Source organism: Gorilla gorilla, chromosome 18 (genome assembly GCF_029281585.2).
Source record: "Gorilla gorilla gorilla isolate KB3781 chromosome 18, NHGRI_mGorGor1-v2.1_pri, whole genome shotgun sequence".
Lineage (NCBI taxonomy): Eukaryota > Metazoa > Chordata > Mammalia > Primates > Hominidae > Gorilla > Gorilla gorilla.
The window spans coordinates 120,859,104-120,878,253 of record NC_073242.2 but is presented as its reverse complement, the minus strand read 5'-3'; the positions used below and the strand labels follow the sequence as shown (position 1 = coordinate 120,878,253).

Sequence of the window (19,150 nt, the reverse complement as noted above, 5' to 3'; positions counted from 1 at the left end):
AAGCCTAACCCTGGACCCTCGCCCTGACCCTAAAACAAGCCTAACCCTGGGTCCTGGCCTTAACCCTAAAACAAGCCTAACCCTGTGCCCTGGCCATGACCCTAAAACAACCCTAACCCTGGGCCCTGGCCCTGACCCTAAAACAACCCTAACCCTGGGCCCTGTCCCTGACCCTAAAACAAGCCTAACCCTGGGCCCTGGCCCTGACCCTAAAACAACCCTAACCCTGGGCCCTGGCCCTGACCCTAAAAAAACCCTAACCCTGGGCCCTGGCCCTGACCCTAAAACAACCCGAACCCTGGGCCCTGGCCCTCACCCTAAAACAACCCTAAAACTGGGCCTTGGCCCTGACCCTAAAACAACCCTAACCCTGGGTCCTGGACCTAATCCTAAAACAAGCATAAACATGGGCCCTGGCTCTGACCCTAAAACAAGCCTAACGCTGGGCCCTGGCCCTGACCCTAAAACAAGCCTAAACCTGGGCCCTGGCCCTGACCCTAAAATAACCCTAACACTGCGCCCTGGCCCTGACCCTAAAACAACCCTAACCCTGGGCCCTGACCCTAAAACAACCCTAACCCTGGGCCGTGGCCCTGACCCTAAAACAAGCCTAACCCTGGGCCCTGGCCCTGACCCTAAAACAACCCTAACCCTGGGCCCTGGCCCTGACCCTAAAACAACCCTAACCCTGGGCCCTGGCCCTAACCCTAAAACAACCCTAACCCTGGGCCCTGGCCCTGACTCTAAAACAAGCCTAACCCTGGGCCCTGGCCCTGACCCTAACACAACCCTAACCCTGTGCCCTGGCCCTGACTCTAACACAACCCTAACCCTGAGCCCTGGCCCTGACCCTAAAACAACCCTAACCCTGGGCCCTAAACATAAAACAACCCTAACCATGGGCCTGACCCTAAAACAAGCCTAACCCTGGGCCCCGACCATAAAACAAGCCTAACCCTGGTCCCTGACACTAAAACAAGCCTAACCCTGGGCCCTGACACTAAAACAAGCCTAACCCTGGGCCCCAACCCTAAAACAAGCCTACCCCTGGTCACGGACAGTAAAACAACCCTAACCCTGGGCCCCGACCCTAAAACAAACCTAACCCTGGGCCCCGACCCTAAAACAACGCTAAATCTGGGCTATGAGCCTAAAACAACGCTAACCCTGGGCCCTGGCCCTGACCCTAAGACAATCCTAACCCTGGGCCGTGGCCCTGACCCTAAAACAACCCTAACCCTGGGTCCTGGCCCTAAAACAACCCTAACCCTGGGCCCTGACCCTAAAACAACCCTAACAACGGGCCTGACCCTAAAACAAGCCTAACCCTCGGCCCCGACCATAAAACAAGCCCAACGCTGGGCCCTGACACTAAAACAAGCCTAACCCAGGGCCCTAACACTAAAACAAGCCTAACCCTGGGCCCCAACCCTAAAACAAGCCTACCCCTGGTCCCGGACCGTAAAACAACCCTAACCCTGGGCCCCGCCACTAAAACAACCCTAACCCTGGGCCCCGACCCTAAAACAAACCTAACCCTGGGCCCCGAAACTAAAACAACGCTAACCCTGGGCTCTGACCCTAAAACAACCCTAACCCTGGGCCCTGGCCCTGACCCTAAAACAACCCTAAACCTGGGCCCTGGCCCTGACCCAAAAACAACCCTAACCATGGGCCCTGGCCCTGACCCTAAAAGAAGCCTAACCCTGGGCCCTGGCCCTGACCCTAACACAACCCTATCCCTGGGCCCTGGCCCTGACCCTAAGACAACCCTAACCCTGGGCCCAGGCCCTGACCCTAAAACAACCCTGCCCCTGGGCCCTGGCCCTCACAATAAAACAAGCCTAGCCCTGGGCCGTGCCTCTGTCCCTAAAACAACCCTAACCCTGGGCCCTGGCCGTGACCCTAAAACAACCGTAACCCGGGGCCCTGGCCCCGACCCTAAAACAACCCTAACCCTGGGCCCTGGCCCTGACTCTAAAAAAACCCGAACCCTGGGCCCTGGCCCTGACAATAAAACATCCCTAAACCTGGGACCTGGTCCTGACCCTAAAAGAAGCCTAACCCTGGACCCTGGCCCTGACCCTAAAACAAGCCTAACCCTGGGTCCTGGCCCTAACCCTAAAACAAGCCTAACCCTGTGCCCTGGCCATGACCCTAAAACAACCCTAACCCTGGGCCCTGGCCCTGACCCTAAAACAACCCTAATCCTGGACCTTGGCCCTGACCCTAAAACAACCCTAACCCTGAGCCCTGGCCCTGAACCTAAAACAATCCTAACCCTGGGCCCTGGCCCTGACCCTAACACAACACTATCCCTGGGCCGTGGCCCTGACCCTGAAAGAACCCTAACCCTGGGACCTGGCCCTGACCCAGAAACATCCATAACCCTGGGCCCTGGCCCTGACCCTAAAACAACCCTAACCCTGGGCCCTGGCCCTGACCCTAAGACAACCCTAACCCTGGGCCCTGGCCCTGACCCTAAAACAACCCTCACCCTGGGCCCTGGCCCTAAAACACGCCTAACCCAGGGCCCTGACCCTACAACAACCCTAACCCTGGGCCCTGACCCTAAAACAACCCTAACCCTGGGTCCTGGCCCTGACCCTAAAACAACCCGAACCCTGGGCCCTGGCCCTGACCCTAAAACAACCCTAACCCTGGGCCCTGGCCCTGACCCTAAAACAACCCTACCCCTGGGCCCTCGCCCTGACCCTAAAACAACCCTAACCCTGGGCCCTGGCCCTGACCGTAAAACAACCGTAACCCGGGGCCCTGGCCCTGACCCTAAAACAACCCTAACCCTGGGCCCTGGACCTGACTCTAAAAAAACCCTAACCCTGGGCCCTGGCCCTGACAATAAAACATCCCTAAACCTGGGCCCTGGTCCTGACCCTAAAAGAAGCCTAACCCTGGACCCTGGCCCTGACCCTAAAACAAGCCTAACCCTGGGTCCTGGACCTGACCCTAAAACAAGCCTAACCCTGTGCCATGGCCATGACCCTAAAACAACCCTAAACCTGGGCCCTGGCCCTGACCCTAAAACAACCCTAATCCTGGACCTTGGCCCTGACCCTAAAACAACCCTAACCCTGAGCCCTGGCCCTGGCCCTGAACCTAAAACAATCCTAACTCTGGGCTCTGGCCCTGACCCTAACACAAGACTATCCCTGGGCCGTGGCCCTGACCCTGAAAGAACCGTAACCCTGGGACCTGGCCCTGACCCTGAATCATCCATAACCCTGGGCCCTGGCCCTGACCATAAAACAAACCTAACTCTAGGCCCTGCTCGTGACTCTAAAACAGCCCTACACCTGGGCCCTGGACCTGACCCTAAAACAACCCTAACCCTGCGCCCTGGCCCTGACCCTAAAACAACCCTAACCCTGGGTCCTGGACCTGATCCTAAAACAAGCCTAAACATGGGCCCTGGCTCTGACCCTAAAACAAGCCTAACCCTGGGCCCTGGCCCTGACCCTAAAACAACCCTAACCCTGGGTCCTGGACCTGATCCTAAAACAAGACTAAACATGGGCCCTGGCTCTGACCCTAAAACAAGTCTAACCCTGGGCCCTGGCCCTGACCCTAAAACAACCCTAACCCTGGGCCCTGGCCCTGACCCTAAAACAACCCTAACCCTGGGCCCTGGCCCTGACCCTAAAAGAACCCGAACCCTGGGCCCTGGCCCTCACCCTAAAACAACCCTAACCCTGGGCCGTGGCCCTGACCCTAAAACAACCCTAACCCTGGGTCCTGGCCCTAAAACAACCCTAACCCTGGGCCCTGACCCTAAAACAACCATAACAATGGGCCTGACCCTAAAACAAGCCTAACCCTCGGCCCCGACCATAAAACAAGCCTAACCCTGGGCCCTGACACTAAAACAAGCCTAACCCTGGGCCCTGACACTAAAACAAGCCTAACCCTGGGCCCTGGCCCTGACCCTAAAACAACCCTAAACCTGGGCCGTGGCCCTGACCCTAAAACAACCCTAACCCTGGGCCCTGGGCCTGACCCTAAAAGAACCCGAACCCTGGGCCCTGGCCCTCACCCTAAAACAACCCTAACCCTGGGCCGTGGCCCTGACCCTAAAACAACCCTAACCCTGGGTCCTGGCCCTAAAACAACCCTAACCCTGGGCCCTGACCCTAAAACAAGCCTACCCCTGGTCCCGGACCGTAAAACAACCCTAACCCTGGGCCCCGCCACTAAAACAACCCTAACCCTGGGCCCCGACCCTAAAACAAACCTAACCCTGGGCCCCGAAACTAAAACAACGCTAACCCTGGGCTCTGACCCTAAAACAACCCTAACCCTGGGCCCCGGCCCTGACCCTAAAACAACCCTAAACCTGGGCCCTGGCCCTGACCCTAAAACAACCCTAACCATGGGCCCTGGCCCTGACCCTAAAAGAAGCCTAACCCTGGGCCCTGGCCCTGACCCTAACACAACCCTATCCCTGGGCCCTGGCCCTGACCCTAAGACAACCCTAACCCTGGGCCCAGGCCCTGACCCTAAAACAACCCTGCCCCTGGGCCCTGGCCCTCACAATAAAACAAGCCTAGCCCTGGGCCGTGCCCCTGTCCCTAAAACAACCCTAACCCTGGGCCCTGGACGTGACCCTAAAACAACCGTAACCCGGGGCCCTGGCCCTGACCCTAAAACAACCCTAACCCTGGGCCCTGGCCCTGACTCTAAAAAAACCCGAACCCTGGGCCCTGGCCCTGACAATAAAACATCCCTAAACCTGGGCCGTGGCCCTGACCCTGAAAGAACCCTAACCCTGGGACCTGGCCCTGACCCTGAAACATCCATAACCCTGGGCCCTGGCCCTGACCCTAAAACAAACCTAACTCTAGGCCCTGCTCGTGACCCTAAAACAGCCCTACACCTGGGCCCTGGACCTGACCCTAAAACAAGCCTAACCCTGGGCCCTGGCCCTGACCCTAAAACAACCCGAACCCTGGGCCCTGGCCCTCACCCTAAAACAACCCTAACCCTGGGCCTTGGCCCTGACCCTAAAACAACCCTAACCCTGGGTCCTGGACCTGATCCTAAAACAAACCTAAACATTGGCCCTGGCTCTGACCCTAAAACTACCCTAACCCTGGGCCCTGGCCCTGACCCTAAAACAACCCTAACCCTGGGCCCTGGCCCTGACCCTAAAACAACCCTAACCCTGGGACCTGGCCCTGACCCTAAAACAACCCTAACCCTGGGCCCTGGCCCTGACCCTAAAACAACCCTGCCCCAGGGCCCTGGCCCTCACAATAAAACAAGCCTAGCCCTGGGCCGTGCCCCTGTCCCTAAAACAACCCTAACCCTGGGCCCTGTCCCTGACCCTAAAACAAGCCTAACCCTGGGCCCTGGACCTGACCTTAAACAACCCTAACCCTGGGCCCTGGCCCTGACCCTAAAACAACCCTAACCCTGGGCCCTGGCCCTGACCCTAAAACAACCCGAACCCTGGGCCCTGGCCCTCACCCTAAAATAACCCTAAAACTGGGCCTTGGCCCTGACCCTAAAACAACCCTAACCCTGGGTCCTAGACCTAATCCTAAAACAAGCCTAAACATGGGCCCTGGCCCTGACCCTAAAACAACCCTAACCCTGGGCCCTGGCCCTGACCCTAAAACAACCCTAACCCTGGGCCCTGGCCCTGACCCTAAAACAACCCTAACCCTGGGCCCTGGGCCTGACCCTAAAAGAACCCGAACCCTGGGCCCTGGCCCTCACCCTAAAACAACCCTAACCCTGGGCCGTGGCCCTGACCCTAAAACAACCCTAACCCTGGGTCCTGGCCCTAAAACAACCCTAACCCTGGGCCCTGACCCTAAAACAACCCTAACAACGGGCCTGACCCTAAAAAAAGCCTAACCCTCGGCCCCGACCATAAAACAAGCCTAACGCTGGGCCCTGACACTAAAACAAGCCTAACCCTGGGCCCAGACACTAAAACAAGCCTAACCCTGGGCCCCAATCCTAAAACAAGCCTACCCCTGGTCCCGGACCGTAAAACAACCCTAACCCTGGGCCCTGGCCCTGACCCTAAAACAACCCGAACCCTGGGCCCTGGCCCTGACCCTAAGACAACCCTAACCCTGGGCCCTGGCCCTGACCCTAAAACAACCCTAACCCTGGGCCCTGGCCCTAAAACACGCCTAACCCAGGGCCCTGACCCTACAACAACCCTAACCCTGGGCCCTGACCCTAAAACAACCCTAACCCTGGGTCCTGGCCCTGACCCTAAAACAACCCGAAACCTGGGCCCTGGCCCTGACCCTAAAACAACCCTAACCCTGGGCCCTGGCCCTGACCCTAAGACAACCCTAACCCTGGGCCCTGGCCCTGACCCTAAAACAACCCTAACCCTGGGCCCTGGCCCTAAAACACGCCTAACCCAGGGCCCTGACCCTACAACAACCCTAACCCTGGGCCCTGACCCTAAAACAACCCTAACCCTGGGCCCTGGCCCTGACCCTAAAACAACCCTACCCCTGGGCCCTCGCCCTGACCCTAAAACAACCCTAACCCTGGGCCCTGGCCCTGACCGTAAAACAACCGTAACCCGGGGCCCTTGCCCTGACCCTAAAACAACCCTAACCCTGGGCCCTGGACCTGACTCTAAAAAAACCCGAACCCTGGGCCCTGGCCCTGACAATAAAACATCCCTAAACCTGGGCCCTGGTCCTGACCCTAAAAGAAGCCTAACCCTGGACCCTGGCCCTGACCCTAAAACAAGCCTAACCCTGGGTCCTGGACCTGACCCTAAAACAAGCCTAACCCTGTGCCATGGCCATGACCCTAAAACAACCCTAACCCTGGGCCCTGGCCCTGACCCTAAAACAACCCTAATCCTGGACCTTGGCCCTGACCCTAAAACAACCCTAACCCTGAGCCCTGGCCCTGGCCCTGAACCTAAAACAATCCTAACTCTGGGCTCTGGCCCTGACCCTAACACAACACTATCCCTGGGCCGTGGCCCTGACCCTGAAAGAACCGTAACCCTGGGACCTGGCCCTGACCCTGAAACATCCATAACCCTGGGCCCTGGCCCTGACCATAAAACAAACCTAACTCTAGGCCCTGCTCGTGACTCTAAAACAGCCCTACACCTGGGCCCTGGACCTGACCCTAAAACAACCCTAACCCTGCGCCCTGGCCCTGACCCTAAAACAACCCTAACCCTGGGTCCTGGACCTGATCCTAAAACAAGCCTAAACATGGGCCCTGGCTCTGACCCTAAAACAAGCCTAACCCTGGGCCCTGGCCCTGACCCTAAAACAACCCTAACCCTGGGTCCTGGACCTGATCCTAAAACAAGACTAAACATGGGCCCTGGCTCTGACCCTAAAACAAGTCTAACCCTGGGCCCTGGCCCTGACCCTAAAACAACCCTAACCCTGGGCCCTGGCCCTGACCCTAAAACAACCCTAACCCTGGGCCCTGGCCCTGACCCTAAAAGAACCCGAACCCTGGGCCCTGGCCCTCACCCTAAAACAACCCTAACCCTGGGCCGTGGCCCTGACCCTAAAACAACCCTAACCCTGGGTCCTGGCCCTAAAACAACCCTAACCCTGGGCCCTGACCCTAAAACAACCATAACAATGGGCCTGACCCTAAAACAAGCCTAACCCTCGGCCCCGACCATAAAACAAGCCTAACCCTGGGCCCTGACACTAAAACAAGCCTAACCCTGGGCCCTGACACTAAAACAAGCCTAACCCTGGGCCCTGGCCCTGACCCTAAAACAACCCTAAACCTGGGCCGTGGCCCTGACCCTAAAACAACCCTAACCCTGGGCCCTGGGCCTGACCCTAAAAGAACCCGAACCCTGGGCCCTGGCCCTCACCCTAAAACAACCCTAACCCTGGGCCGTGGCCCTGACCCTAAAACAACCCTAACCCTGGGTCCTGGCCCTAAAACAACCCTAACCCTGGGCCCTGACCCTAAAACAACCCTAACAACAGGCCTGACCCTAAAACAAGCCTAACCCTCGGCCCCGACCATAAAACAAGCCTAACCCTGGGCCCTGACACTAAAACAAGCCTAACCCTGGGCCCTGACACTAAAACAAGCCTAACCCTGGGCCCCAACCCTAAAACAAGCCTACCCCTGGTCCCGGACCGTAAAACAACCCTAACCCTGGGCCCCGCCACTAAAACAACCCTAACCCTGGGCCCCGACCCTAAAACAAACCTAACCCTGGGCCCCGAAACTAAAACAACGCTAACCCTGGGCTCTGACCCTAAAACAACCCTAACCCTGGGCCCCGGCCCTGACCCTAAAACAACCCTAAACCTGGGCCCTGGCCCTGACCCTAAAACAACCCTAACCATGGGCCCTGGCCCTGACCCTAAAAGAAGCCTAACCCTGGGCCCTGGCCCTGACCCTAACACAACCCTATCCCTGGGCCCTGGCCCTGACCCTAAGACAACCCTAACCCTGGGCCCAGGCCCTGACCCTAAAACAACCCTGCCCCTGGGCCCTGGCCCTCACAATAAAACAAGCCTAGCCCTGGGCCGTGCCCCTGTCCCTAAAACAACCCTAACCCTGGGCCCTGGACGTGACCCTAAAACAACCGTAACCCGGGGCCCTGGCCCTGACCCTAAAACAACCCTAACCCTGGGCCCTGGCCCTGACTCTAAAAAAACCCGAACCCTGGGCCCTGGCCCTGACAATAAAACATCCCTAAACCTGGGCCCTGGTCCTGACCCTAAAAGAAGCCTAACCCTGGACCCTGGCCCTGACCCTAAAACAAGCCTAACCCTGGGTCCAGGCCTTAACCCTAAAACAAGCCTAACCCTGTGCCCTGGCCATGACCCTAAAACAACCCTAACCCTGGGCCCTGGCCCTGACCCTAAAACAACCCTAATCCTGGACCTTGGCCCTGACCCTAAAACAACCCTAACCCTGAGCCCTGGCCCTGAACCTAAAACAATCCTAACCCTGGGCCCTGGCCCTGACCCTAACACAACACTATCCCTGGGCCGTGGCCCTGACCCTGAAAGAACCCTAACCCTGGGACCTGGCCCTGACCCTGAAACATCCATAACCCTGGGCCCTGGCCCTGACCCTAAAACAAACCTAACTCTAGGCCCTGCTCGTGACCCTAAAACAGCCCGACACCTGGGCCCTGGACCTGACCCTAAAACAAGCCTAACCCTGTGCCCTGGCCCTGACCCTAAAACAACCCTAACCCTGGGTCCTGGACCTGATCCTAAAACAAGCCTAAACATGGGCCCTGGCTCTGACCCTAAAACAAGCCTAACCCTGGGTCCTGGCCCTGACCCTAAAACAAGCCTAAACCTGGGCCCTGGCCCTGACCCTAAAACAACCCTAACCCTGGGCCCTGGCCCTGACCCTAAAATAACCCTAACCATGGGCCATGGCCCTGACCATAAAACAACCCTAACCCTGGGCCCTGGCCCTGACCCTAAAACAACCCTAACCCTGGGCCCTGGCCCTGACCCTAAAACAACCCGAACCCTGGGCCCTGGCCCTCACCCTAAAACAACCCTAACCCTGGGCCTTGGCCCTGACCCTAAAACAACCCTAACCCTGGGTCCTGGACCTGATCCTAAAACAAACCTAAACATGGGCCCTGGCTCTGACCCTAAAACAACCCTAACCCTGGGCCCTGGCCCTGACCCTAAAACAACCCTAACCCTGGGCCCTGGCCGTGACCCTAAAACAAGCCTAACCCTGGGACCTGGCCCTGACCCTAAAACAACCCTAACCCTGGGCCCTGGCCCTGACCCTAAAACAACCGGGCCCCAGGGCCCTGGCCCTCACAATAAAACAAGCCTAGCCCTGGGCCGTGCCCCTGTCCCTAAAACAACCCTAACCCTGGGCCCTGTCCCTGACCCTAAAACAAGCCTAACCCTGGGCCCTGGACCTGACCTTAAACAACCCTAACCCTGGGCCCTGGCCCTGACCCTAAAACAACCCTAACCCTGGGCCCTGGCCCTGACCCTAAAACAACCCGAACCCTGGGCCCTGGCCCTCACCCTAAAATAACCCTAAAACTGGGCCTTGGCCCTGACCCTAAAACAACCCTAACCCTGGGTCCTAGACCTAATCCTAAAACAAGCCTAAACATGGGCCCTGGCCCTGACCCTAAAACAACCCTAACCCTGGGCCCTGGCCCTGACCCTAAAACAACCCTAACCCTGGGCCCTGGCCCTGACCCTAAAACAACCCTAATCCTGGGCCCTGGGCCTGACCCTAAAAGAACCCGAACCCTGGGCCCTGGCCCTCACCCTAAAACAACCCTAACCCTGGGCCGTGGCCCTAACCCTAAAACAACCCTAACCCTGGGTCCTGGCCCTAAAACAACCCTAACCCTGGGCCCTGACCCTAAAACAACCCTAACAAAGGGCCTGACCCTAAAACAAGCCTAAGCCTCGGCCCCGACCATAAAACAAGCCTAACCCTGGGCCCTGACACTAAAACAAGCCTAACCCTGGGCCCTGACACTAAAACAAGCCTAACACTGGGCCCCAACCCTAAAACAAGCCTACCCCTGGTCCCGGACCGTAAAACAACCCTAACCCTGGGCCCCGCCACTAAAACAACCCTAACCCTGGGCCCCGACCCTAAAACAAACCTAACCCTGGGCCCCGAAACTAAAACAACGCTAACCCTGGGCTCTGACCCTAAAACAACCCTAACCCTGGGCCCTGGCCCTGACCCTAAAACAACCCTAAACCTGGGCCTTGGCCCTGACCCTAAAACAACCCTAACCATGGGCCCTGGCCCTGACCCTAAAAGAAGCCTAGCCCTGGGCCCTGGCCCTGACCCTAACACAACCCTATCCCTGGCCCTGGCCCTGACCCTAAGACAACCCTAACCCTGGGCCCAGGCCCTGACCCTAAAACAACCCTGCTCCTGGGCCCTGGCCCTCACAATAAAACAAGCCTAGCCCTGGGCCGTGCCCCTGTCCCTAAAACAACCCTAACCCTGGGCCCTGGACGTGACCCTAAAACAACCGTAACCCGGGGCCCTGGCCCTGACCCTAAAACAACCCTAACCCTGGGCCCTGGCCCTGACTCTAAAAAAACCCGAACCCTGGGCCCTGGCCCTGACAATAAAACATCCCTAAACCTGGGCCCTGGTCCTGACCCTAAAAGAAGCCTAACCCTGGACCCTGGCCCTGACCCTAAAACAAGCCTAACCCTGGGTCCTGGCCTTAACCCTAAAACAAGCCTAACCCTGTGCCCTGGCCATGACCCTAAAACAACCCTAACCCTGGGCCCTGGCCCTGACCCTAAAACAACCCTAATCCTGGACCTTGGCCCTGACCCTAAAACAACCCTAACCCTGAGCCCTGGCCCTGAACCTAAAACAATCCTAATCCTGGGCCCTGGCCCTGACCCTAACACAACACTATCCCTGGGCCGTGGCCCTGACCCTAAAAGAACCCTAACCCTGGGCCCTGACCATAAAACAACCCTAACCATGGGCCTAACCCTAAAACAAGCCTAACCCTGGGCCCCAACCCAAAAAAAAGCCTACCTATGGTCCCGGACCGTAAAACAACGCTAACTCTGGGCCCCGAAACTAAAACAAACCTAACCCTGGGCCCTGACCCTAAAACAACCCTAACCCTGGGCCCTGGCCCTGACCCTAAAACAACCCTAACCCTGGGCCCTGGCCCTGACCCTAAAACAACCCTAACCCTGGGCCCTGGCCCTGACTCTAAAACAAGCCTAACCCTGGGCCCTGGCCCTGACCCTAAAACAACCGTAACCCTGTGCCCTGGCCCTGACTCTAACACAACCCTAACCCTGAGCCCTGGCCCTGACCCTAAAACAACCCTAACCCTGGGCCCTGACCATAAAACAACCCTAACCATGGGCCTGACCCTAAAACAAGCCTAACCCTGGGCCCCGACCATAAAACAAGCCTAACCCTGGTCCCTGACACTAAAACAAGCCTAACCCTGGGCCCTGACACTAAAACAAGCCTAACCCTGGGCCCCAACCCTAAAACAAGCCTACCCCTGGTCACGGACAGTAAAACAACCCTAACCCTGGGCCCCGACCCTAAAACAAACCTAACCCTGGGCCCCGACCCTAAAACAACGCTAAATCTGGGCTATGAGCCTAAAACAACGCTAACCCTGGGCCCTGGCCCTGACCCTAAGACAATCCTAACCCTGGGCCCTGGCCCTGACCCTAAAACAACCCTAACCCTGGGTCCTGGCCCTAAAACAACCCTAACCCTGGGCCCTGACCCTAAAACAACCCTAACAACGGGCCTGACCCTAAAACAAGCCTAACCCTCGGCCCCGACCATAAAACAAGCCCAACGCTGGGCCCTGACACTAAAACAAGCCTAACCCTGGGCCCTGACACTAAAACAAGCCTAACCCTGGGCCCCAACCCTAAAACAAGCCTACCCCTGGTCCCGGACCGTAAAACAACCCTAACCCTGGGCCCTGCCACTAAAACAACCCTAACCCTGGGCACCGACCCTAAAACAAACCTAACCCTGGGCCCCGAAACTAAAACAACGCTAACCCTGGGCTCTGACCCTAAAACAACCGTAACCCTGGGCCCTGGCCCTGACCCTAAAACAACCCTAAACCTGGGCCCTGGCCCTGACCCTAAAACAACCCTAACCATGGGCCCTGGCCCTGACCCTAAAAGAAGCCTAACCCTGGGCCCTGGCCCTGACCCTAACACAACCCTATCCCTGGGCCCTGGCCCTGACACTAAGACAACCCTAACCCTGGGCCCAGGCCCTGACCCTAAAACAACCCTGCCCCTGGGCCCTGGCCCTCACAATAAAACAAGCCTAGCCCTGGGCCGTGCCCCTGTCCCTAAAACAACCCTAACCCTGGGCCCTGGCCGTGACCCTAAAACAACCGTAACCCGGGGCCCTGGCCCTGACCCTAAAACAACCCTAACCCTGGGCCCTGGCCCTGACTCTAAAAAAACCCAAACCCTGGGCCCTGGCCCTGACAATAAAACATCCCTAAACCTGGGCCCTGGTCCTGACCCTAAAAGAAGCCTAACCCTGGACCCTGGCCCTGACCCTAAAACAAGCCTAACCCTGGGTCCTGGCCCTAACCCTAAAACAAGCCTAACCCTGTGCCCTGGCCATGACCCTAAAACAACCCTAACCCTGGGCCCTGGCCCTGACCCTAAAACAACCCTAATCCTGGACCTTGGCCCTGACCCTAAAACAACCCTAACCCTGAGCCCTGGCCCTGAACCTAAAACAATCCTAACCCTGGGCCCTGGCCCTGACCCTAACACAACACTATCCCTGGGCCGTGGCCCTGACCCTGAAAGAACCCTAACCCTGGGACCTGGCCCTGACCCTGAAACATCCATAACCCTGGGCCCTGGCCCTGACCCTAAAACAAACCTAACTCTAGGCCCTGCTCGTCACCCTAAAACAGCCCTACACCTGGGCCCTGGACCTGACCCTAAAACAAGCCTAACCCTGCGCCCTGGCCCTGACCCTAAAACAACCCTAACACTGGGTCCTGGACCTGATCCTAAAACAAGCCTAAACATGGGCCCTGGCTCTGACCCTAAAACAAGCCTAACCCTGGGCCCTGGCCCTGACCCTAAAACAAGCCTAAACCTGGGCCCTGGCCCTGACCCTAAAACAACCCGAACCCTGGGCCCTGGCCCTGACCCTAAAACAACCCTAACCCTGGGCCCTGGCCCTGACCCTAAGACAACCCTACCCCTGGGCCCTGGCCCTGACCCTAAAACAACCCTATCCCTGGGCCCTGGCCCTGACCCTAAAACAACCCTACCCCTGGGCCCTCGCCCTGACCGTAAAACAACCCCATCCCTCGGCCCTGTTCCTGACCCTAAGACAACAATACCCTTGGGCCCTGGCCCTCACCCTAAAACAACTGTAACACGGGGCCCTGGCCCTGACCCTAAAACAACCCTACCTCTGGGCCCTGGCCCTGACCATAAAACAACCCTACCCCTGGGCCCTAGACCTGCCCCTAAAACAACCGTAACCCGGGGCCCTGGCCCTGACCCTAAAACAACCCTACCCCTGGGCCTTGGCCCTGACCCTAAAACAACCCTAACCCTGGGCCCTGGCCCTGACCCTAAACATCCCTAACCCTGGGCCCTGGCCCTGACCCTAAAAGAAGCCTATACCTGGGCCCTGGCCCTGACCCTAAAACAATCCTAACCCTGGACCCTGGCCATGACCCTAAAACAACCCTAACCCTGGGCCCTGGCCCTAAAACAACCCTAAACCTGAGCCCTGACCCTAAAACCACCCTAACCCTTGGCCCTTACCCTAAAACAAAGCCTTACCCTGGGCCCCGACCATAAAACAAGCCTAACCCTGGGAACTGACCCTAAAACAAGCCTAACCCTGGGCCCCGACCATAAAACAACCCTAACCCTCGGCCCTGGCCCTGACCCTAAAAGAAGCCTATACCTGGGCCCTGACCCTGACCCTAAAACAATCCTAACCCTGGGCCCTGGCCCTGACCCTAAAACAACCCTAACCCTGGGCCCAGGCCCTGACCCTAAAACAACCCTAACCCTGGGACCTGGCACTGACCCTAAAACAACCCTAACCCTGGGCACTGGCCCTGACCCTAAAACAACCCTAACCCTGGGCCCTGGCCCTCAAACCTAAAACAACCCTAAACCTGGGCCCTGGCCGTCACCCTAAAACAGCCCTACCCCTGTGCCCTGGCCCTGACCCTAAAACAACCCTCGCCCTGGACCCTGGCCCTGACCCTAAAACAACGCTACCCCTTGGCCCTGGCCCTGACAATAAAACAACCCTACCCATGGGCACTGGCCCTGACCCTAAAACAAGCCTAGCCCTGGTCCCTGGCCCTGACCCTAAAACACCCCTAACCCTGGGCCCTGGCCCTGACCCTAAAACACCCCTAACCCTGGGCCATGGCCCTGACCCTAAAACAACGCTAACCCTGGGCCCTGGCCCTGACCCTGAAACAACCCTAACCCTGGGCCCTGGCCCTGACCCTGAAAGAACCCTAACCCTGGGCCCTGGCCCTGACCCTAAAACAACCCTAACCCTGGGCCCTGACTCTGACCCTAAAACAACCCTAACCCTGGGCCCTGGCCCTGACCCTAAAACAAGCCTAACCCTGCGCCTTGGCCCTAACCCTAAAACAAGGCTAACCCTGGGCCCTGGCCCTGATCCTAAAACAAGCCTAACCCTGGGCCCTGGCACTGACCCTAAAACAACTGTAACCCGAGGCCCTGGCCCTGACCCTAAAACAACCCTAACCCTGGGCCCTTGCCCTGACCCTAAAACAACCCTAACCCTGGGCCCTGGCCCTGACCCTAGAACAACCCTAAGCCTGGGCCCTTGCCCTGACCCTAAAACAACCCTAACCCTGGGCGCTGGCCCTGAACCTAAAACAAACCTATCCCTGGGCCCTGGCCCTGATCCTAAAACAACCCGAAACCTGGGCCCTGGCCCTGACCCTAAAACAACCCAAACCCTGCACCCTGGCCCTCACCCTAAAACAACCCTAACCCCGGACCCTGGCCCTGACCCTAAAACAACCCTAACCCTGGGCCCTGGCCCTAAAACAACCCTAACCCTGGGCCCTGACCCTAAAACCACCCTAACCCTTGGCCCTGACCCTAAAACAAAGCCTTACCCTGGGCCCCGACCATAAAACAAGCCTAACCCTGGAAACTGACCCTAAAACAAGCCTAACCCTGGGCCCCGACCCTAAAACAACCCTAACCCTGGGCCCCGGCCCTAAAACAAACCTAAACCTGGACCCCGACCCTAAAACAACCCTAACCCTAGGCCCGACCCTAAAACAACCCTAACCCTGGGCCCTGGCCTTGACCCTAAAACAAAGCTAACCCTGCACCCTGGCCCTGACCCTAAAACAAGGCTAACCCTGGGCCCTGGCCCTGATCCTAAAATAAGCCTAACCATGGACCCTGGCCCCGACCCTAAAACAACCCTAACCCTGGGCCCTGGCCCTGACCCTAAAACAACCCTAACCCTGGGCCCTGGCCCTAAAACAAGCCTAACCCTGGGCCCGGACCGTAAAACAACCCTAACCCTGGGCCCTGACCCTAAAACAAGCCTAACCCTGGGCCCGGACCGTAAAACAACCCTAACCCTGGGCCCCAACACTAAAACAACACTAACCCTGGGCCCCGACCCTAAAACAAACCTAACCCTGGGCCCCGACCCTAAAACAACCCTAACCCAGGGCCCCGACCCTAAAACAACCCTAACCCTGGGCCCTGGCCCTGACCGTAAAAGAAGCCTAAACCTGGGCCCTGGCCCTGAACCTAAAACAACCCTAACCCTGGGCCCTGGCCCTGACCCTAAAACAACCCTAAACCTGGGCCCTGGCCCTGACCCTAAAACAACCCTAACCCTGGGCCCTGGCCCTGACCCTAAAACAACCCTAACCCTGGGCCCTGGCCCTGACCCTAAAACAACCCTAACCCGGGGCCCTGGCCCTCGACCCAAAAACAACCCTCACCCTGGACTCTGGCCCTGACCCTAAAACAACCCTAACCCTGGGCCCTGGCCTTAAAACAACCCTAACCCTGGGCCCAGGCACTGACCCTAAAGCAACACTAACCCTGGGCCCTGGCCCTGACCCTAAAACAACCCTAACCCTGGGCCCTGACCCTGACCCTAAAACAACCCTAACCCTGGGCCCTGGCCCTGACCCTAAAACAACCCTAACCCTGGACGCTGGCCCTAACCCTAAAACAACCCTAACCCTGGGCCTTGACTCTGTCACTAAAACAACCCTAACCCTGGGCCCTGGCCCTGACCGTAAAACAAGCCTAACCCTGGGCCCTGGCCCCGACCCGAAAACAACCCTAACCCTGGGCCCTGGCCCCGACCGTAAAACAACCCTAACCCTGGGCCCAGGCCCTCACCCTAAAACAACCCTAACCCTGGGCCCTGGCCCTAAAACAACCCTAACCCTGGGCCCTGACCCTAAAACAACCCTAACCCTGGGCCCTGACCCTAAAACCAGCCTAACCCTGGGCCCCGACCATAAAACAAGCCTAACCCTGGGCCCTGACCCTAAAACAAACATAACCCTGGGCCCTGACACTAAAACAAGCCTAACCCTGGGCCCTGACCCTAAAACAAGCCTAACCCTGGGCCCGGACCGTAAAACAACCCTAACCCTGGGCCCTGACCCTAAAACAAGCCTAACCCTGGGCCCGGACCGTAAAACAACCCTAACCCTGGGCCCCAACACTAAAACAACACTAACCCTGGGCCCCGACCCTAAAACAAACCTAACCCTGGGCCCCGACCCTAAAACAACCCTAACCCAGGGCCCCGACCCTAAAACAACCCTAACCCTGGGCCCTGGCCCTGACCGTAAAAGAAGCCTAAACCTGGGCCCTGGCCCTGAACCTAAAACAACCCTAACCCTGGGCCCTGGCCCTGACCCTAAAACAACCCTAACCCTGAGCCCTGGCCCTGACCCTAAAACAACCCTAACCCTGGGCCCTGGCCCTGACCCTAAAACAACCCTAACCCGGGGCCCTGGCCCTCGACCCTAAAACAACCCTCACCCTGGACTCTGGCCCTGACCCTAAAACAACCCTAACCCTGGGCCCTGGCCTTAAAACAACCCTAACCCTGGTCCCAGGCACTGACCCTAAAACAACCGTAACCCTGGGCCCTGGCCCTGACCCTAAAACAACCCTAACCCTGGGCCCTGGCCCTGACCCTAAAACCACCCTAACCCTGGGCCCTGGCCCTGACCCTAAAACAAGCCTAACCCTGCGCCCTGGCCCTGACCCTAAAACAAGGCTAACACTGGGCCCTGGCCCAGATCCCAAAACAAGCCTAACCATGGGCCCTGGCCCCGACCCGAAAACAACCCTAACCCTGGGCCCTGGCCCTGACCCTAAAACAACCCTAACCCTGGGCCCTGGCCCTGAGCCTAAATCAACCCTAAACCTGGGCCCTGGCCCTGACCCTAAAACAACCCTAACCCTGGGCCCTGGCCCTCACCCTAAAACAGCCCAAAACTTCGGCCCTGGCCCTGACCCTAAAACATCCCTAACCCTTGGTCCTGGCCCTGACCCTAAAACAACCTGAAACCTGGGCCCTGGCCCTCACCCTAAAACAACCCTAACCCTGGACCCTGGCCCTGACCATAAAACAACCCTAACCCTGGGCCCTGGCCCTAAAACAACCCTAACCCTGGGCCCTGACCCTAAAACAACCCTAACCCTTGGCCCTGACCCTAAAACAACCCTAAACCTGGGCCGCGACCATAAAACAACCCTAACCCTAGGAACTGACACTAAAACAAGCCTGACCCTGGGCCCCGAAACTAAAACAACCCTAACCCTGGGCCCCGACCCTAAAACAAACCTAACCCTTCTCCCCGACCCTAAAACAACCCTAACCCTGGGCCCTGGCCCTGACCCTAAAACAACCCTAACCCTGGGCCCTGGCCCTGACCCTAAAACATCCCTAACCCTGGGCCCTGGCCCAAATTGTAATGAGGTCTGTTGGGCAAAATTCCATATAAGCATAGTATAAATTAATGAAGCAAATCGTGATAAATTAGTACGATTGACTTTCTGGAGTTTCTGACAATAAAAGTAAGGAAAATGCAGAACACAAAGACAGAGAGTAAAAAGAGAAATTAGGAAAGCATTCTACATGTTTAATAGGAAGACACTGGCCGTGTTTGTGCAGCGGCAGTATGTCGTGACATGACATACTTTGGAGAGAAGTTAACAGATGAGGAAGTTGATAAAAATCATCAGAGAAGCAAAATACTCTTAGCGACACTCAAGTAAACCACGAAATTTCCATAACTTATGTCAGCAAAGTGGGAATATTGTACAGTGTGTGTTGAAGTTCCTATACAACATTGTTTATCTGCCGTTTGTTTGTTTGTAAGGAATGTATATACTAAAAGTTCTTCTTGCTGTCAAAAGAATATGTGTGAATAAGTCATTTTAACTTATTCTTCTGTTTTTCTTTTATCTTCCTGCCATCATCCCACAGCCTTACTTTAGAGATTTTTTCTTTAGAAAATTGAACAAGTGCCCCTTGTGGTGGCACATACCTCAAGGATGGGAGGCAGGGGTGGAAGGGTCACTTGAGGCCATTAGTTTGACACCAGCCTGGCTAACAAAGTGAGACCCCATGT

General features: G+C 57.4%; 1 protein-coding gene across 34 annotated transcripts in view; it reads right to left on the bottom strand.

The window, feature by feature from the left end:
- Nucleotides 1-19,150, bottom strand: part of LOC115931432 (decreased expression in renal and prostate cancer protein) — a 407,507-nt gene that overhangs the window by 300,184 nt on the left and 88,173 nt on the right. For 32 of the 34 annotated variants that reach the window (XR_010131404.1, XR_010131396.1, XR_010131402.1 and 29 more), the window contains one exon: nt 1-19,150. This exon is cut by the window's left edge and continues 123,815 nt beyond it. The exons of the other annotated variants lie outside the window; for them this stretch is intronic. The gene's annotated coding sequence lies outside the window, so the exon portion shown is untranslated. 34 annotated transcript variants of the gene reach the window in all.